This window comes from Geotrypetes seraphini, chromosome 18 (genome assembly GCF_902459505.1).
Source record: "Geotrypetes seraphini chromosome 18, aGeoSer1.1, whole genome shotgun sequence".
NCBI classification, from domain to species: domain Eukaryota; kingdom Metazoa; phylum Chordata; class Amphibia; order Gymnophiona; family Dermophiidae; genus Geotrypetes; species Geotrypetes seraphini.
Genome location: NC_047101.1, coordinates 47,078,948 through 47,100,665, shown reverse-complemented (window position 1 = coordinate 47,100,665; position 21,718 = coordinate 47,078,948). Strand labels below are relative to the sequence as shown.

The window sequence follows — 21,718 nt, the reverse complement described above, 5'->3', positions numbered from 1 at the left end:
ACTTCCACCTCAAACCACAACCAGCCTCTTCTGGACTAATATGGTATTAACTTTCATATGCAACTATGTATTTATTTAATTCATTTTTCTATCCCGTTGTCCCTAAAGAGCGCAGAACGGGTTACAGGCTAAACATACATAATATCAGTACAAAATTACAATATGGAAAAATTATGTTCTTACCTGTTAATTTTCTTTCCCTTAGACGCAGCAGATGAATCCAGAGACCAATGGGATAGCTCACATCTACCAGCACGCGGAGATAGAGAAAATGATTAACAGGTGGTCCTATTGGCTGGCACTCCTCCTGTTTATCTAGTATAGCTCCTTGCCCAAGCATCCGTAACCATCAATAGGCATAGCATGTAAAAAACTTCTTTCCCATAACAAATCTCAAAATGCAATAATACAGAAAACAACCTGCCATAATAACAAACTGCGAAAGTTGCAAAAGAAAAAACCGAGAGACAATATCCAGAAAGGGTGGGGCTCTGGATTCATCTGCTGCGTCTAAGGGAAAGAAAATTAACAGGTAAGAACATAATTTTTCCTTCCCTAGCAACAGCAGCAGATGAATCCAGAGACCAATGGGTTGTAGCAAAGCAATCCTGAATCTGGGTGGGAAGCAAACGCCGCCACCGCAACAACCGAAGCACAAAACGCCCCTACCGCATGCGCCCCCACATCCAAGCAGAAATGCGGAGAGAAAGCACTCTCAGAAGACCAATTAGCCGCGAGACAAATCTCCTCCAAGGAAAAAAACCTCTGGGCCGAGCCCAAGAAGTAGCCATCGCTCTGGCGGAATGGTCATGAAGTTCTTTCACCACCCGCTTCCCTTCCAGCAAGCAAGCATAAAGCATGTCCTCCTGGACCCATTGAACGATAGAGGCTTTGGACGCCGCCATATGTTTGAGGCGTCCCTTGAACAATACAAAAAGGAGATATAAACAACTAAAAGTCGTTAGAAACCGAGCTCGCGGAGAACGCTACGTACGTATCAAAAAATGCAGTGAATAAAAGCACTGCTCCCAATTTCTCCTCCCAGGAAGAAGGAAGGAAAAGTGAGCATGACATAAAAGAAAGGATGACACCCCCCTAGAAAGAAATAGTGGTACCATCCGAACTGATATCCCATATTTCGGAAATCAGAAAAGGCCTGCAACATAGAAAACTGCAGAGCTGAAGCCATGGCCACAAGAAACCCCATGTTCAACGGCACAGCCCTTTAGAGTCCCAAAAGACAAGGATGAAATGAAGCCTTCGGTAAACTTAGAAGAAGTACGTGAAGATTGTACTCCAAACCGGGCTTTCTAAGAGGCGCATGAATATACCGCACTCTGTTTAGGAACTGAACTACATGAAGCTGAGAAGTAAGCGAAGAGCAATATACCTAGCCCTTGTAACAAGTCAAGAATGGCACTAGAAGCTGAAGGGAATTGAACGCTAAGCCCTCGGCAATACACTTGTGCCAAAAAGGAACTCTGGAGTGGTTCAAACGTTAAGAAGCACCCAAGAAAGGAAAAACCTCCAAAAGGAAGCAGAAGCCACAGGAGAAGACGTCCGTAGCACCTGGATAAGAGAAGAAACAACCTGCTTCGCATAACCCTTACACGTCAGCCAAGATTTTTCAAAAAACTAGGTCGTAATACTAAAGTAGTACAAAAATCCATGTTGATCGGACCCTAGGCGAGCAAAGCCGGAGATACCCGGAAACTTCTTAGTCCAGCTGTCGAAAGACTCATCAAATCCGCATAGTAAGGATGGCGCCGCCAATGCAGAGATTCTACAAATACTGTGCCCGGAAAGCGAGCTCGAGATGGCAAATCCAAGCCATCATCAGCCAGCGGAAAACACTGAAAAAGAGAAGGCAGAGGTGAGAAAGGAGCCATGCAGCTACCCCCTCTAACTCCCACACCCTGGGCCCGCCGAAGAAGCTAGGAAGCTTAGAATTGAGAGACGAAACCATGAGGTCTAGGTCAAGGAGATCTCAAGTTCATAAAAGGAGCTAGAACGCCTGAGCCACAAATCTCAATATCCAGGATGCAGAAGATTACACTATTACTAACATGCACACTTTTCAGAGCGTACACAGCGCTGTACACTGTAACATATAAGAAATGGTCCATGCTCAGATTCCGCGGAGAGAAAGTCTATCCAAACTCTTATCCTGATCCATTAAAGGATCTGCCAACAGAAGACGAAGATGAGAGTCCACCCATTGAAGCAGACCAACTTCACCTGCCAACTGAGTACAACACCTACTGCCCAAGCTGTAGAGAAATACCCCCATCATAATACTGACCAAAAGGACCCTCAGCGGCAATCCGGAAGAATGATCTGAAGCTCCAGAAAGGTAGCCTGACCCTGCTCAAGAGTAGAAGAATGAATAAGTACTGAGTCGCCTCTGAAGACCAGAATCCTGGAGCTGAGGATGGAAGCCACCGAGCCCCCCAACCCGACAGCCCGGGATGGTCGGTGGTCATGAGCTAGTCCAGCAAAGACCGAGGCATGTCTTGAAAAGAGAAATCGCGCTGAGCCACCAAATCATACAGAGCGATGCAGGAGGAGCATACCAAATAATTGGAGCCCTGAGATACCGGGAACCACCGGAACAAAATCGACTGTTGTAGCGTAAGAAGGGGAAAGCAAGCCGAAGTTCCCAGTGGAGTCAGCCATATGGATCCCAGAAACTGTACAGAATCCCATACTCTTGGTCATGGTAAGCGAAGAAGAATACCAATCTGAGACCGAGACCCCACGCCCCAGTCTCCGGAAAGAAACACATGTCTCTCCTATATGAATAAAAACATTACCCCGATATACCTATAAATAGTACAGGAGAAAAGAGCGCTGTGCAAATTCGAAGATGCACGTGTAAAGAACTGAGGAAAAGATACCACCTTTTTCGTGTCAGTCAAATGGCCCGACTGGAAGTCATCCGAATCAAGCAGGCAGTCAAGAAGAAATTAGATGAATTGCCTAGTAGCGCCAAAACGATACCACCGCCCACATCACCTAAAACGTTCGTGAAGCCTTGGGTAGACAAAATGGAATGTGCCAAAACCGAAAGCGCTGCTCCAAGAGAGGCAGGCAAACCAAGTGCCGATTCGGAGTCCATAGAGAAAATGTAAATATACCCCCAGGTTGCTGCAGAAATGTGTAACCCCGAAAAACTAATTCAACAGAATGGGATCCAGCCTGCCCAATGCCCCCGTCTCGGCACCATGCAGTAAGTGGAACAACGTCCCTTAGTTCCCGAAGAACTACAAGAACTGTCCTGAGGACCAGTAACACTGAAAAGGGAAACACAAAACATAGAGACTCCAAGAACGAACTGGAACCTGAGGAGAATGCAAAGATGCAAGCATCCTGAAAAATCTTCACAACCCTCTGACCTGACATTATAGTGTCTTCTCCCTCATGAGAAAGCCTGAAGAGTCATTGGAAGAAGTCAAGATCCCTTCAGAATGAAGTGCAGAAGGTCAGGGAATGGCGGAATGAGACTGTAGGATCTGCAAGAAGATTCTCCTAGGAAAAATCAAGTTTCACAATGTAAAGAGGAATATACTGGAACCATGAAAACAGTACTAACCCCATGCAACATGAGCGAAATACGTATGTCCTTTGAAGTGAATACGTACTAGACTCAATCAAGATGCTGCATCTACCGCCCCGTGGAAAACAACAGCATCCTTACAGGTATCAGACAAAGCTCACATTGTTAATGAGAGCTTCAGGGATGAGGCTAACAGCCACATAGTGCGTGATCCTCCGCGGGTTTGATAGAATAGGTAACTGGCTCCTGGTTAAAAGGAGCTGTACAGCCCTTTCTGTCTGGTCGGGGGGCCCGTCTAGCATGTGCCATGAGAAAATGGTGACAGGAGAAACCAGCGTAATAAGCATGGAAATCTGAAGTCCAGGCCCTCTCAGAAATAGAGAAAGAAAGACCTGGCCGCAGGAATATGCGCAGTGTCATTATGCCCATAGAGACAGCCCAAACTTGGAAACTGCTTGTACTACCTTTAGGCATAAATATCCTGTGCCACTACTAGACACATGCAGCTCAGCACAGAGGCCCAAATAAGGACAGTTACCAATAGACAAAGGCTCAATCTGCAGGGACCCCAAGAGAGACAATGAGATGTGTGAAATACAGGGCACTATCTTACTGCTGATCTCACTGTGCCGTGAGTTGCCATATGTCGCCCCAGTCTGGAGACAAACCGAGACTGGGTGACCTAGCACAGGTCAGAGTCTCTCTGGTAAACCCCTTGAGTGCTAACCCCAGAGTCCGATTAAACAAGCAGCTTCCTTCAAGGGAGTACAGCAGGAACACAGATATAGACATATAAAGCTGCCCAAGCTTGTCCCAAAGCTGGTGAAACACATACAACTTGTCTGAACCGGAAAGGAGAGAAGCCCCGGCATACCCTGACCAAAGTCAGCTGGAAACAAACTACCGGAACGCTGCAGCTCTCCCGCCATCGCCGGAGACCCATGCGCACGCCTGATTCTCGCTGACACGTGGCCGCTGCATCAATGCTTCTAGAAACATAGTCGGATTCGAGCCCCGCAAAATTTCCCCTTCATAGAAAGAAAATCAGACTCGGGGAATAACCAGAAGAACGGCCCACAGAGCCGGAAAAAACATATCCCATCTCATGCGTGCTGCTATAAACTGGCACCTGCACAATCAGCTGCACATGGCCGTGACAAACACTGATGAAAGAGAGCCTCAGAATAAACAGGACTATTATTGCTGCACTGAAACCCAACAATGAGAACAATGTGCGAGCAAGAAATCGCACCCGCTACTGCCGCGCTGTAACCAACAAGGAAACCAAGTGCGTGCATGCAAAGGGCGGGAAGTCCCGGCTCCCTCCACGGATTTCTAGTCATAAAACTTAGCCTCAATAAATATCCATACCTTAAATGTATGATGACCGAACCCACAGTACTAGACTCCCAAACAGAATCTGAAGTTTCAAACAACCGTAAAAGCCAGACATACTCACAAGCTAGTTGTTAGGGCCAGTTTGCAGCAAAAGCATGGCAGAATGTAACAACTGTGGTCTCTTTTTTTTTTTTTTTTTTTTTACAGATAAGGGAAAGAAGAAAAATATTGAGACCCAGTCAGACCCTCTAGCAATGGAGGGAGGGTGAGGCAGGGACAAGGGGGGGCCCAAGTGTAACCTCTAAAGCCGGCACCGTTCAGCCGGACACCCGTCTCACTGAAGAGAAAATCTCAACAGGAGAAATAGCATTGCCAGCTCACTGAAGAGAAACCTCAACAGGAGAAACAGAATGGCAGTCTCACTAAAGAGAAACCTCAACAGGAGAAAATAAAGTTCCAGCCACAGCTAGAATTCAGGAGCTAGTTGAATAGCGACATTTTCCTGCTGGGAGATAGAGAATACTAGATAAACAGGAGGAATGCCAGCCAATAGGACCACCTGTTAATCAGTTTCTCTATCTCCGCCTGCTGGTAGATGTGAGCTATCCCATTGGTCTCTGGATTCATCTGCTGATGTTGCCAGGGAAAGGTGCTTTCCCTTATTTTAGATACAGATAGCTATGTCACTGCAGAGACCGTCCTCGGGTAAGAGGACAGACTATAGTGCTAATAAAAACACATTAGGAGGACCCTGAGCCTGGTTAATAATTGACACTTTTAAATAATGCCTGGGACTCCCTTCACTTGCTGCTTCATTAAACCAAACTCAGGGAAATCTGCAATCCTTGTGGGAGACTCAATCCTAAGGCATGTAGACAGTCAACATAGCGGGAGGAGAGAGGATCGGCTAGTGACCTGTCTCCCAGGAGCAAGAACGAAGGACATCATTGACAGAATTGAAAGAATCTTGGAGGGAGAAGAGACAGCAGTGATAGTCCACATACCCAGATTTAGAAAAGGATGCAAAAAGAATCAAACAAAAGACCCGGCATGGATAACCACTGAAGTTAAGAAAGTGATAGGAGACATGAAAAGGACATTTTGGATGTGGAAAAGGACAAAACCGAAGAAAATTGGAAAGCACACAGGAAACAACAAAAAGAGTGTCACTGAGTGGTCAGAATAGCAAAGAAAGAATATGAAGAGAGACTAGCTAAGGAAGCATGAAATTTTAAACCATTCTTCCGATATGTGAAAGGAAAGCAGCCGGCGAGGGAGGAGGTGGGACCTCTGGATGAGGGCAACAAGAAGGGAGTGGTGAAGGAGGAAAAAGAGGTGGCTGACAGACTAAACATGTTCTTCTCGTCGGTCTTTACAAGAGAAGACACATCCAACGTGCCGGAACTGGAAAAAATCTTCAGGGGAGACCAAGAGGGAGAATTATCATGCATAGAGATAAACCTCAAAGATATACTAAAGCAGATAGACAGACTAAAAGCTGACAAATCTCCGGGCCCAGACAAAATCCACCCTAGAACACTGAAAGAGCTCAGAGACGAAACAGCTGAGTTACTGCAGCAGATTTGTAACCTAACCTTGAAAACAGGGGTAATCCCGGAGGACTGGAGGATAGCGAATGTTACACCTATCTTCAAAAAGGGATCGATGAGGCGACCCAGGAAACTACAGAACCGGTAAGCTTGATCTCAATTCCGGGGAAGATGGCTGAATCATTGCTCAAGAGCATTTAGAAAAAAATAATCTGATGAGAACAAGCCAGCATGGTTTCTGTAAAGGAAGATCATGCCTAATGAACCTACTGCATTTCTTTGAGGGGATAAGCAAGCAATTGGACAAGGGTGACCCCATAGACATCGTATATCTCAATTTCCAAAAAGCCTTCGACAAAGTACCTCATGAGCGCCTATTGAGGAAACTGTGGAGCCGCAGGGTGGTAGGGGACGTGCACAGATGGATCAGAAATTGGCTGGCGGACAGGAAACAAGAGGGTAGAAGGGCACTACTCGAACTGGAAAGGGGTCACAAGTGGGGTCCCACAGGGGTCAGTGTTGGGACCGCTGCTGTTCAATAAATGACTTGGAAATAGGGCCAAAGTGTGAAGTTATAAAATTCGCGGACGACACAAAACTCTCCAGTAGAGTCAGAACTGTTGAGGAATGCAAAGAATTACAAGGAGACCTGAACAAACTGAGTGAGTGGGCAAATAGATGGCAGATGAGCTTCAATGTAGAGAAATGTAAACTCTTGCATGTGGGGAAGGGGAACCCAATGTACAGCTATACGATGGGAGGGAGGGTACTGGGGGAAGGCTGCCTAAAAAAAGACCTGGGGGTTTTGGTGGGCAAAACAATGAAGCCGGCGGCGCAATGTGCAGCGGCCTCAAAGAAAGTGAACAGAATGTTGGGCATAATTAAAAAGGATCACTACCAGAACAAAGGAGATTATTCTACCACTGTATCGAGCGATGGTGCACCCACACCTGGAGTACTGTGTCCAATACTGGTCTCCCTACCTTAAGAAGGTCCAGACAAGGGCGACCCCAAGGTGCAAATAAGAGGCAACAGCCAACAGGCAGAACTCTTACCATACAGGGACCCCGGGATGCAGGAGGAGAGATCCGAACCAAGACCCGGGTATCCCTCCCGCGCCGCTGACCATCCCAGCGGCAAAAGCACCTCCTGCTGACCCCAGCACCGTGACAAGCCTGTAACCGAGGGGCCAATTGCCGAATGGACTCCCTCTCCGGCGCCCTCAGGCAAGGCAGGATGGCTCCCAGACCGCAAAAGAAGCACTTCAGGAGAGAGTCCCCACCACCGCAGTGAACAGCAAACTGTACCTGCAACCCCCCGACACAGTCAAGACCAGAACCGGGAGACTGGGGAAGCGCAGAGATAAGGCCGCAGCTGAAAACAGGTGCCAATAACGCAGTGGCTCCGCTGCCGGCGTCGGAACAGAAGCGCGAGCCACCCGCTCGCTGAAAGGCACTGACTCCACAAGCGCGACTCACTCGGCGGCTTGGACAGCGCCAGCGAACAGGCCACAAAAGTCAGGTCTCTCCCGCCCACGCACAAAAACAAGCTCGCGGCTCCCGCGCGCGGGAAAACACCAATTTGAACAACAGTGCCCAAGACACCAAACAGAAGGCCTGAACTGAAAAAAGCACACATTGCAAATGAAAAACTCCCCATACTGCACAGTGTTCACTGCCCTAACAAGGCTTAGAAGATGAGGAAAGCTAGTTGGAAGGCACACGACCGCACAGCTGCAGGTACTCCAGAACAAGCACAAAACCAACACAAATCCGTAGGTCCAAGACAATATAATATAACCCGCAGGGCAATGCAACAAAGGGATACTCACAACCAGGCTTACAGGACTGACAGACACCGGTAGACACCGGGTTGAGCACCCCTGAGAATGCATAACTGCAAATAGCAAATGGTCTCTTTTTTTTTTTTTTTCAAGGGAAAGAAGAAAAATTAGAGACCCAGCTAACCCCTTTATCACTGGAGGGAGGGTGAGACAGGGACAAGGGGGAGCCCAAGTGTAACCTCTAAAGCCGGCACCGTCCAGACCGGACACCCCTGTCTCACTGAAGAGGGAAACCTCAACAGGAGAAATATAATTGCTGCCTCACTGAAGAGCAAACCTCAACAGGAGAAATATAATTGCTGCCTCACTGAAGAGCAAACCTCAACAGGAGAAAATATTTATCCAGCCACAGCCAGAATCCAGGAGCTAGTGGAACAGCGACTTTCCTCTGCTGGGAGATAGAGCATACTGATGAGACAGGAGGAGTGCCAGCCAATAGGACCACCTGTTAATCAGTTTCTCTATCTCCGCCTGCTGGTAGATGTGGGCTATCCCATTGGTCTCTGGATTCATCTGCTGCTGTTGCTAGGGAAGGATGATTAAGGGCATGGAAAACCTTTCATATGCTGAAAGATTGGAGAAGCTGGGGCTCTTTACCCTAGAGAAACGGAGACTTAGAGGGGATATGATAGAGACTTATAAAATCATGAAAGGTTTAGAGAAGGTGGAGAAGGACAGATTCTTCAGACTAACAGGGCCAACAAAAACAAGAGGGCGTTCAGAAAAATTGAAGGGAGACAGATTCAAAACGAATGCTAGGAAGTTCTTCACTCAGAGGGTGGTGGACACCTGGAATGCACTCTCAGTGGAGGTGATAGGGCAGAGTACAATATTGGGCTTCAAAAAGAGATTAGGTGACTTCCTGAAGGAGAAGGGGATTGAAGGATACAGATAGAGGGTAACTATATAGGTACTAATGAATAGGGAATAAAGAATTTAGGTAAGGACTTACAGGTCATGAACCTGGGGGCCGCCGCGGGAGCGGGACTGCTGGGCATGATGGACCCCTGGTCTGACCTGGCAGAGGCCAATGCTTATGTTCTTAACCCCAAACCCACCACTACACCTCTCTCTCTCTTTCAGGCTAATTCTGATAACAAGAGGAGATAGCTTTTTAAAACCGACTCTAGCCTTTCCATATTAAATTTAGTCTTTTGTGTTGCTAATTTTTCTAAACTTTCCTAACTTGGTTTCTTGAACTGTAGACTAGCTCTTTAAGGTTTATTTTCCATTGTCAAAGCTTAAATAGGCAGCAGATTAAGTCTTGCAGCTGGTTTACTGGGCAGGAACTTGCCATAGCCTCCTCTCCCAACCTCTTATCTGGAGGCAGGCTGCATTGCAAACAGTTATAGAAAGGTATTTTAATAGAAAATTACATTGGAGATAGGTTTCATAGCTAACAAAGATCACAAATCTCTGGTTGCCTAGACCTGCCCTCCCCCCTCAGTCCACCCACTCCTATGCTTACACTACCTATATATACAGTACCTAATTCTCATCTGTTTGGATCTCTGCTGAATTAAGGAGTAATTGTCCCACCCACCCCTGGCTTGTTACTGATAAGTATTGTTGTCTATATATCAATCACTTCCCATACCAACCAATCAAGATGTCTCTATTGACTTCTTTCAGTTTTATCCTATATTTCTTTCTGTACTCCTCTTCATGAGTTTTTTTTATATTTCATGAACGCTAATTCCTCTGTCTTTATTTTTTTCCGCCACTAGTTTGGAGAACCATATCAGTTTCATTTTACTTTTGTTTTTAAGGTCAGTAGCTGTAATAAATAGAACTACTGACCTTTATGTGAAGAAAATAAATAAAAACAAGAGAAAAAAGAAACCGATATGGTTCTCCAAACTAGTGATGGGAAAAATAAAAATAAAGGCAAAAGAGCTGGCATTCATGAAATATAAAAAAACTCAAGAAAAGGAGTACAGAAAGGAATATCGGATGAAACTGAAAGTCAAGAGAGAGATATGTCTGGCAAAAGCGTAAGCAGAAGGGCAAATGGTTATAAATATAAGAAAGGGGGACAAATTTTTTCAGGTACATTAGTGAAAGGAGGAAGACAAAAAATAGAATTATGAGACTGAAAGAAGGTATGAACTGCTATTTGGAGAGTGATGAGGTAAAAGCCAAATGTCGTGTAGTCAGGAAAGCAAAGATGCAAATGGAAGAAAAAATAGCTGACATGAGGAAAACAAGACATTTTTTAGATATTTTAGTTATAGGAAGAAGTGCAAAAGGAAAAATTATGTTCTTACCTGTTAATTTTCGGTGGTCCTATTGGCTGGCACTCCTCCTGTCTCATCAGTATAGCTCCTTGCCCAAGCACATTTAAATGTAACTCTACTGGAATATCCCAGATATTTTCTATATTGTAATCCGCCTAGAACCGCAAGGCACAGGCGGAATAGAAATCCCTAATGTAATGTAATGTAATAGGCATAGCATGTAAAAAACTTCTTTCCCAGAACAAATCGCTAAAGGCAACGATACAGAATACAACCATCAACAACAACCAATCACGAAAGTCGCACACGAAAAAACCGACAGCCAAATACCAGAAAGGGTGGGGCTCTGGATTCATCTGCTGCATCTAAGGGAAAGAAAATTAACAGGTAAGAACATAATTTTTCCTTCCCTAGCAACAGCAGCAGATGAATCCAGAGACCAATGGGATGTAGCAGAGCAATCCTCAATCAGGGTGGGAAGTAAACGCCGGCTCCGCAACAACCGACGCACTAAACGCATCTACAGCATGCGCCCCCACATCCAACCAGTAATGCCGAGAGAAAACACTCTCGGAAGACCAAGCAGCCGCGAGACAAAACTCCTCCAAGGAAAAAAACCTCTGGACCGAGTCCAAGAAGTAGCCCACCGCTCTGGCGGAATGGTCATGAAGTGCTTTCGCCAATCGCTTTCCTGCCATCAAGCAAGCATAAAGGTAATCTAAACAACTAAAAGTCATGAGAAACCTTGCTCGCTGAGAATGCTACGCACTTTCAAAGAATGCAGTGAATAAAAGCACCGCTCCCCATTTCCCCTCCTCGGAAGAAGGAAGGAAAAGTGAGCGTGTCATAAAGAAAGGATGACACCTCCTTAGGAATAATTGCGGCACCCTCTGAACTGATACCCCAGAGTGCGGAAATCAGAAATAGGAATCCCCGCTGAGCAAGGCCAGCAACTCGGAAACTGCAGAGCTGAAACCATGGCCACAAGACACCCCGTGTTCCACAGCACAAGGAGGAAATGAAGTCCTCGGTAAACAGCAAGGAAGAACTTGAAAATTGTACTCCGGACAGGGCTTTCCAAGAGGGGTACAAATATACCGTACTCCAGTTAGGAACTGAACTACATGAAGCTGAGAAGTAATCGAAGAGCCATATACCTAGCCCTTGTAACAAAATAAGAATGGCACTTGAAGCTGAAGGGAATTGAACGCTAAGCTCTTGGCCATACACCTGTGCCAAAAAGGAACCATGGAAGGGAGCAAAGTTGAGAAGTATCCAAGAAAGGCAAAAAACCTCCAACAGGAAGCAGAAGCCACAGGCAATAGTCTGCAGCGCCTGGATAAGAGAAGAAACAACCTGCTCCGCATAACCCTTACACGTCAGTCATGACCTCACAAAAGCTAGGTCGTAATACCAAAGAAGTACGAATATCCATGTTGATCGGACCCCAGGCGAGCAAATCTGGAGATACCAGGAAACTTTTAAGTCCGGCTGACGAAAGACTCATCAGATCCACACAGCAAGGATGGCGCAGCCAAGCCAGAGATTCTACCAATACTGCGCCCGGAAAGCGAGCATGAGATGTCAAATCCAGGGTAAACACTGAAAAAGAGAACCAGAGGTGAGAAAGAAGCCACGCTGTTACCCCCTCTAACTCCCACTCCCTGTGTCCGCTGAAGAAGCTAGGAAGCATAGAATTGCGAGACGAGGCCATGAGGTCTAGTTCCAGGAGATCTCACGTCCATAACAAGAGCTGGCACGCCTGAGCCAAAATTCCCAATATCCAGGATGTAGAAAATACACTACTACCAACGTGTACACATCCTAGAGCGTACACAGTGCTGTACACTGCAACATACAATAAACGGGCCATGCTCAGATTCCACGGAGAGAAAGACTATCCAAACCCTTTGCCTGACCCGTAAAATGAGCCGACAACAGAAGAGGAAGATGAGGGTTCACCTATTGAAGCAGAACAATAACTGTACCTGGCAACCGAGTACATCACCACTGCCCAAGCTGTAGAGAAATCTCCCCATCACAACACTTACTGAAAAGACCCTCAGCGGTATTTAGTAAGAAGGGTCTGAAGCTCCAGAAAGGTAGCCAGACCCTGCTCAAGAGTAGAAGAATGAACAAGTACTGAGGCGCTTCATAAGACCAGACTCCTGGAGCCGAGGATGGAAGGCACCGAGCCCCCCAACCCGGGATGTAAAGAGGCCCTGAGCCAGTCCAGTAAAGACCTAGGTATGCCATTTAAAAGAAAACTCTTGCTTAGCCATCAAATCATACAGAGAGATGCATGAGGAGCCAACCAAATAATTGGAGCCCTGACATACCGGGAACCACCGGAACAAAAGCGACTGCTATAACGCGACAATGGGAAGGCAAGCCGAAGTTCCCAGTGGAGTCAGCAACATGGATCCTATAACCTGCACAGAATCCCAGACGCTGGGTCATGGGGACCAAAGAAGAATGCAAATGCGAGACCGTGACTCATCACCCTAGTCTCTGTGAAGAACACATACCTCTTCTATAGGACTAAAACCTCTCCTCGATATATCTACAAATAGTACAGGAGAAAAGAGCGTTGTGCAACTTCGAAGATTCACGTCCAAAGATCTGAGGAAAAGAAACCACCTAGTTCGTGTCAATCAAATGGCCCGACTGGAAGACATCCAAATCAAGCAATCATTCAAGAATAAATAAGGTGAATCACCTGGTAGCGCCAAAACCACACCACCGCCTACATTTTCTAAAATGTGCCTGAAGCCTTGGGTAGGTAAAAAGGCATGTGCCAAAACCGAAAGCGCTGCTGAAAGAGAGGCAAGCAAACCTAGTGCCGACACGGAGACCATAGTGAAAATGTAAATATTCTCCCAGAGTGTCTGCAGAAACGTATAACCCTGAGAAACTAATTCAGCAGAATGGGATCCAATGCCCATATGTCCCTAAAAGGAAAAACGCACTATATGAAAGCTAGAAATGCCTCCAACCCCCAAAGGCCGAAGAGCTGTCCTTCGCCACCTACCACAGCAAGAACCCAAACCCAAAGAAAAATCATAGGGATGGAACTAACTGCCAAGTTATGGATTCCATGAATGCCACCCCTCCAATACTATATCATTAATTGGATGCTGTCTATCCCGCCAATACTTTTCAGTTCTTGGTGGATTACCACAAGAGTTAGCCTCAGCACTGCCATGGAGAAAACATGGGTAAAAGAAGTATGTGGCGGAATCATGGAGGGCAATCAGGAATCGTGAGATCATTTAACAAATGTCTGGAAAAGAAACCGGAAAAGCGGCAAAGACAGGTCGACCAGAGTGAGGCGCTATCAAGCTAATGGCGATATATCGACTACAATAAATGCCAGTAATGCCCCTAGACCGTCCCATTTAGGGGCCAGATTTGAAAAGAGAGAGCGCCTGCATGCAGCTCGGGTACAGAAAGAATCGGAGCGGAGTAGCCTTTACCATGAACTAGGGGAACGCCAGAAATGGCCTGTTCAATAGCGTAGGAACAGGAAAAGCATAGGAAAGGAATAAAGGTATTCCCCCCACCATAAGTGGACAAGTTCCGCCAGGGCACCTAGCACAGCCACCCCAAAACTGTTCCAATCCCGAACACCAAATAGTACCACTAATAGCCAAGTCTATAGCGCCACCAGACCCATGCAGTGCTGTATAAATGCACAAAGAAGCCTGAAAATATGCAATGCAGTAAATCCATGCCATGCATGGACCCCGGGAGAGAGTAAGAGATACCCCTGAATAGAAGACACGCTTACCTCTGATCGCACTCTGCAGCGCTCTGCCTTCCCCTGACACAGGCCAGAACAAACAGAACCTGGAAGCAGGGAACAGAACCGAGTCTTCCTCCAAAACGCCCTCATGCAGATCAGAATGGGCCACAATGAAGAGGAAGTGGCTGCGACTCAAATGCCCACTCATGAGAACCAAAGAACCCACTGAGGCCGCCCGGAGCACGAATAGCAAAGCCTCCCCGATTGAACATAACAAGAGGGACATGCGATCCCGCGGAACCTTGAACCAAGGCCGCGCTGGAGAAGAGGAAGAAGAAGAGCGCCAAAGCAACGGCATACTGCAGGGGAAAAAACACACTGCGCGCCTTCCGCCCGTCCTGCGATGCCAGCAAGCAACTCGGGAGAAAAACACACTCCGAGCTCACGCAGCTCAGCAGCAGCTGGAAACCGCCCATGCCTCCGACCCCGAAGTCACCTCTGCGGCAGACGGGAAGCAAAGCCAGTGGTCAATGAAACTCCCTGAACGCTGTGGCGGTCCCACCAGCGCAGGAGCACGAGCGCGAGCCCCATGCTCGCCAGAAAATACCAGTCCCAGCATGCCTGAAAATCAGCTTACCGGAGTAAACAAGCAAAACCCAGCCGCAGTACACCCTGACGCAGGACAGGTCCGAGGAGAACACCAGTAAAGCACAGTTACTTACCGTAACAGGTGTTATCCAGGGACAGCAGGCAGATATTCTCACATGTGGGTGATGTCATCTACGGAGCCCCAGCGCGGACAGCTTTTCAAGCAAACTTGATTGAAGTTTCAAGTTTGCTACACTGCACCACGCATGTGCATACCTTCTTGCCCACTAGAGGGCGCATCCCCACCTCGTGGTCCTCAGTTCCATAACTAGCAAAGAAGCCATCCCCGGGGAGGCGGGCGGGTTGTGAGAATATCTGCCTGCTGTCCCTGGATAACACCTGTTTACTATAGGAAAGTACGTTTAATTGTCATTTTTGTTAAAATGTTAATATTTTTTACTTTGTACAACGCTTTGTAGTATCGAAAAGGCGTTTAATCAAAAATTGAATAAACTATAAACTATATTACGGTAAGTAACTGTGCTTTATCCCAGGACAAGCAGGCAGCATATTCTCACATGTGGGTGACCTCCAAGCCAACCAAAAAAGGGCAGGTGGGAGGATGGCAATTTAGGAAAACAGATTACGTAACACCGACTGGCCAAACCGGCCGTCGCTTCTGGACAGTGTCCAGACAGTAGTGGGAGGTGAACGTGTGAACCGAAGACCAAGTGGCAGCTTTACATATGTCCTCCATATGAGTAGATCGAAGGAAAGCAACTGAAGCTGCCATCGCCCGGACCTTATGCCCCGTGACTCGACCCGGGAGCGTAAGACCAGCCTGAGCGTAGCAAAAAGAAATACAAGCAGCCAACCAGTTGGACAGGGTGCGCTTGGAAACAGGGTGTCCTAAACAATTAGGATCAAAGGACAAAAACAATTGAGGAACCTTCCGATGAGACCTGGTACGTTGGAGATAAAATGCCAACGCCCTCTTACAGTCAAGCGTGTGGAGCGCCGTCTCGCCCGGATGGGAGTGGGGCTTAGGAAAAAACACAGGAAGGACAATGGACTGATTGAGGTGGAAATCAGACACAACTTTAGGTAAAAATTTAGGATGGGTGCGGAGAACCACCTTGTCATGATGAAACACAGTGAAAGGCGGGTCCGCAACCAAAGCTTGCAACTCACTAATCCGTCGAGCAGATGTGAGAGCAATCAGAAATACCACCTTCCAAGTAAGAAATTTCAGGGGAGAGTTGTCGATAGGCTCAAAGGGAGGTTTCATCAGTTGAGTTAAGACAACATTCAAATTCCAAACGACAGGAGGGGGCTTCAGAGGGGGACAAACATTGATTAGACCCTTCATGAAACGCGTCACCAGAGGATGAAGCGAAAGAGAACGTCCATCCAAGTGCCGATGGAAAGCCGAAATGGCACTGAGATGTACCCGGACAGATGTCGTCTTCAGGCCGGAATTAGACAAATGTAACAAATAGTCCAGTACCGAAGACACCGGGACCGAATCCGGCTCCAGATGACACGAGGAACACCAGGAGGAAAACCTGGTCCACTTCTGGGAATAACAAAGCCTGGTCGAGACCTTGTGCGAGGCTTCCAAAACTTCCCGCACCGACCGTGAAACCTGGACCGAAGTCAAGGGGAAAGGAACCAAGCGATTAGGTGTAACGACCGAAGATTGGGATGTAACAGCGAACCCCGACTCTGAGATAGCAGAGAGGGAAACACAGGCAGAAGCAGAGGCTCCCTGACACTGAGTTGAAGAAGCAGGGAGAACCAGTGTTGACGAGGCCACCGAGGCGCAATGAGAATCATAGCGGCTCTGGACGATTTGAGACGAACCAACGTCCTCAAAATCAGGGGAAAAGGAGGAAACGCATAAAGGAACCTCCCTCCCCAGTCGAGAAGGAAGGCGTCCGCTTCCAGACGATCCGGGGAGTACACCCGAGAACAATACAGGGGTAGTTTGTGAGTTTCCGGGGAGGCAAACAGGTCCACTTGCGGAGTCCCCCAGCGGTCGAACTAAACTAAACTAAGCTAAACCTTAGGTTTGTATACCGCATCATCTCCGCAAGCACAGAGCTCGGCACGGTTTACAGAGGTTAGGAGGAAAAGGAAACTACAAAGATGGATATGGGAGAGGGAATAAGAAGATAGGGAGGGAACAGGGTACTAGAGAACGAGGGGTGATTATATTTTTGAAAAGAGCCAAGTTTTCAGATGTTTACGGAAGGATTGGAAGGAGCTAACATTTCTGAGCGGGGATGGGAGGTTGTTCCAGAGTTCTGTGGTTCTAAAAGGGAGGGATGTTCCAAGTTTTCCCGCGCGGGATATACCTTTTGTAGATGGGAAAGATAGTTTCAGTTTTTGGGAGGATCTAGAGGAGAGTGGGTTAGAGGAATTCCAAAGGAGTGGGATAACGGGGGGTAGGATGCCATGTAGAATCTTGAAGGATAAGCAGGCACATTTGTAGAGGACTCTGGAGTATACTGGGAGCCAGTGAAGCTTGGAGAGGAGAGGGGAGACGTGATCAAACTTGCCCTTTGTGAAAATAAGCTTGGCCGCGGCGTTCTGAATTAGTTGAAGTCTGTGGAGGTTTTTCTTAGTTAGGCATATATAGAGGGAGTTGCAGTAGTCCAGTCTGGAGAGGATGGTGGATTGAACGAGGATGGCGAAATGAGAATGGTGAAAGTAGGATCTTACTTTCCTCAACATATGGAGGCTAAAGAAGCATTTTTTTACCAGGGAGTTGAGGTGATCACTGAAGGAGAGGGAGGAGTCTAGGATGAAGCCTAGGACTTTGCTTGAAAACTTGAGCTGGAGAGTGGGGCCGGAAGGTAGTGGAATGGAGGAGGGTAAATGGTCTGAAATAGGGCCGAGCCAAAGTAGTTTTGTTTTGGACTCATTTAGTTTCATTTGTACAGATTGGGCCCAGGATTGGAGGTTCGTGATACATGAGGATATGTTTTCGGTGAGGTTAGAGAGGTTCGAGTCGGTCTCAAGGAGGATGAGGATGTCGTCAGCGTAGGAGTAGAGAGTTTCTAGGGGGGATAGATGAAGTAGTTTCAGAGAGGACATGTAGATGTTGAAAAGGATAGGGGAGAAGACCTCGCGCAGGACTCTGGAGTTGAGTGACCACTCGTGCAGCTGAAGAAGCCGACTGAGTTTGTCGGCCAAGCAGTTCTGTTCCCCCTGTATATAGACCGCCCGTAGGAAGATGTTCTGGGAGATCGCCCATTCCCAAAGGCGCAGAGCTTCCCGGCAAAGGGGCCAAGAGCCTGTCCCACCTTGCTTGTTCACATAATACATGGCCACCTGGTTGTCCATTCGCACGAGGACTACCTGATCGCGGAGCAGGTGGCAAAATGCTCGAGCCGCCAGAAAGATGGCGCGAAGCTCCAACACATTGATGTGACAGCGGCGGTCCTCCGCCGACCACAGGCCCTGGGTCCGCAGACCGTCGAGGTGGGCCCCCCATGCGTACTCCGTGGTTAGAACCTTGCGATGTGGAGGGTCGAGAAAGAGCAAACCCCCTGAAAGATTCGAAGAGTCGGTCCACCAACGGAGCGAGCGTCTCAAAGAAGGAGTCACCGTTATGCGAGAAGAGACCGGATCGCACTCCTGGCGCCACTGAGAGGCCAGAGTCCACTGAGGAATTCTCATATGCAGCCTGGCAAACGGCGTGACGTGGACCGTCGAGGCCATGTGGCCCAGAAGCATCATCATGCGCTGGGCCGACACCAGCGACAGCTGAAGGATCAGCCGACCCAACCGCACCAAAGCCTCCAACCGCGGAGGAGGAAGGAATGAACGGAGGCGAACAGTGTCCAGCACTGCGCCTATAAACTGAAGTGATTGGGTCGGGCATAATTGGGACTTGGGAAAGTTCACTTCGAAACCTAGTCGTTGAAGGAAGGCGATAGACTGTAGGGTCGCTGAGATAACCCCTTCCCTGGTCGGGGCCTTGATCAGCCAATCGTCCAGGTAAGGGAAGACCTGAAGCCCCCGAGACCTCAGGGCTGCAGCGACTACCACCATACACTTCGTGAAGACTCGAGGGGACGAGGCCAGGCTGAAGGGGAGGACTCTGTACTGCAGGTGCAGCTCGCCCACCTGGAACCGTAAGAATTTGCGGAAAGCGGGATGCACCGGAACATGGGTGTACGCTTCCTTCAGGTCTAGGGAGCACATCCAGTCCCCTTCCTCCAAGAGAGGATATAATACCGGAAGTGACAACATCCGGAACTGCTCCCGGACCAGGAACTTGTTGAGCTTCCTGAGGTCTAGAATGGGGCAAGTCCTGCAAGTCCCCGGTCTTCTTTGGGACCAAAAAGTAACGGGAGTAAAACCCCCGCCCCCGCTGGTCGGAGGGAACAGGTTCCACCGCTCGAAGCCTCAACAAGGCCCTGGCCTCGGCCATGAGGACGGGGAGCTGGGTCCGGTTGTATGGGCAAGCCCCCGGTGAATGTTCCGGTGGCGCAGAGGAAAAATTGAGAGAGTAGCCCTCGGAGACGATCCGGAGCACCCAAGCATCGGATGTTATCTCGGTCCAGGCCGCGTAAAAGGACCGGAGTCGACCCCCTATGGGAAGGGGGTCCGGCGCAATGGCGGAGGGGGGCCGGCCCCTTCCGCCTATCCCGTCAAAAGGACGGCGCGGGCTTGGCAGGACCCTGCGCTGGAGCTTTGGTTTGTCCCCCTCTGCCCTGTCGAGGGGGGCACCGAGGCGGCGGCCTTGAAAAAGCCGGGGTCGAATTTTGAGGGTACCTCCTCGGGGGAGACCGGAAGGGTTTCTGCGGCGTGGCTCGAGGTTTCGGACGGACCAAGGAGGCTAACGAGCGCTCCTGTTCCGAGAGCCGTTTGGTCGCCGCCTCCAGGGATTCATCGAATAATTCGGACCCCACGCAAGGCAAGTCCGCAAGGCGTTCCTGCAGGTTTGGGTCCATATCGAGGGTGCGTAGCCATGCCAACCGGCGCATAGCTACCGCAAAGGCCGACACCCTCGACACCAGCTCAAACGTATCGTACACCGCATGGAAAAGGTACAACCGCAATTGAGACAGGTTGGACACAAACCTGTCGAACCCTTCCTTGCGGGAGTCCGGCAAGGCCTCATGATATTGGGGCAAATCCTTTACCATGGCACGTAGATAAGAGGAAAAGGTAAAGGCATAATTTAACGCCCTGGTTGCCATGAAAGAATTGGCATAGAGGCGACGACCAAACTTGTCAAGGGTCCGACCCTCCCTGCCGGGCGGAACCGCCGCAGAAACCCGGGAGGGTTGCGTCTTTTTGAGCGCAGACTCGACCAGTAGAGACTGGTGGGAAAGTTGAGCCTTCTCAAAACCCTTGGGTGGTATCGTCCTGTACTTGGACTCCATCTTAGACGGCACCGCTGCGACTGTAAGAGGTGAAGTCAAGTTCTTAAGCAAGGTCTGATGAAGGACCTTGTTCAGGGGTAGCCGAGGGGATTCCCTTGGGGGAGCAGGGAGGTCCTGCTCCTCGAGGAACTCCTTAGTATATTGTGACCCAGCCATGAGGTCCAGGCCCAAGGCACGTGCCATGTCCTGCACGAAGCCAGAGAAGGAGGACTGCCTGGCCGGTGGGGAGGGAGTTCTCGACCTCTCCGCCGAACAAAAGGGGGAGGGCTCGTGAGAATAACGGGGCTCCCTACCGTAACCCGAGCCCCATGAGGCCAAATCTAATGGTCTCGAGAGGGTCGGGGAACGTCTCCGCCTCGAAGATCCCCTTGGAGACGTCCCAGGCGTCCGAGGGACCGAGGTACGCCCCCTTTTCCTCGGCGAGGAGTCACGAGAACCCCCTCTCGCAGGGGAACGGAGAAGCCTCGGGTTGTCGAGACGAAGCTCCGAAGCCCGCAAGGTCTCGCCCCCGAGCGGCGAGGAGCGACCACGTCGCCGAGAAGAGCCTCGCGAACGCTTCGGCTTCCTCGGGCGACGCCTCGCCCGAGGCCGGCCCGAGGGCGAGGAACCCCGGGAGGACCTCGAGGAGGAGGAGGAGGAAATCCGTCTCACTCTGCGCACCCTGTCCCGGGGCTGAACGCTGCTCTCAGGCGGGGCCCCCGAGGTCGAGGGCAAGGTCGAGGTCTGTGGTGCTCCGGTAGTCGAAACCGAGGGAGTCGAGACCGAGGTCGCCGAGGTCGGTGCCCCCGAGGCCAAAGCAGACGAAGTCGCAGCTCGCTGCAGTTGTTCGAGGGCGCCAGACAGCTCCGAGGAAATCAATGCTCGGAGCAGGTCCTGGAACGCCGGGATCCTAACCATGGTAGGCAGGTCCGAGGCCGGGGGATGCTCCCTGGAGGGAGTGGCCGGAGTCCTGGGCGGGGCCGAGGATGACCCACCCGCCGCAGAGAAACTCGAGGATGGCTTCTTCGACGACCCTGGAGTCGGGGATGGAAAAGAGGACTTACCCGAGGCCGGTTTGGTCGCTGGCGTCGGCTTCGAAGTCGAGGTCGAGGCACGCCGAAGGCGCCGAGGTCAAGGCCGGGGCCGAGGCCGACTTCGAGGCCTTCCCGGGCGCGGAGTCAACTGTAAAAAGCTCCGCCATCCTGGCGCGGCGTCGACGGAGCGCTCTAGCCTGAAGAGTGGAACACCGATCGCAGGAGTTAGTCGGATGCTCGGGTCCCAGGCAGAGCAAGCACCACCGGTGGGGGTCAGTGATAGAAAGTAACCGCTCACACCGGGTGCATTTCTTAAAGCCCGTCGAGGGACGGGACATGAAAAAGAAAAGGGCCGGGAACGAACGAAGTCCCGCAGCCGCGGCTCCCGGGAGCCCCCGGAGCCGAACGGAGGAAACAAACCTTGGTTTTTTTTTTTTTTGACGAAAACC

The 21,718-nt window shown here is 49.4% G+C and overlaps 1 protein-coding gene across 1 annotated transcript in view; it reads right to left on the bottom strand.

The window, feature by feature from the left end:
* MAML1 (mastermind like transcriptional coactivator 1) overlaps nucleotides 1-21,718 on the bottom strand; it is a 149,458-nt gene that overhangs the window by 46,874 nt on the left and 80,866 nt on the right. The gene's annotated exons all lie outside the window — the stretch shown is intronic.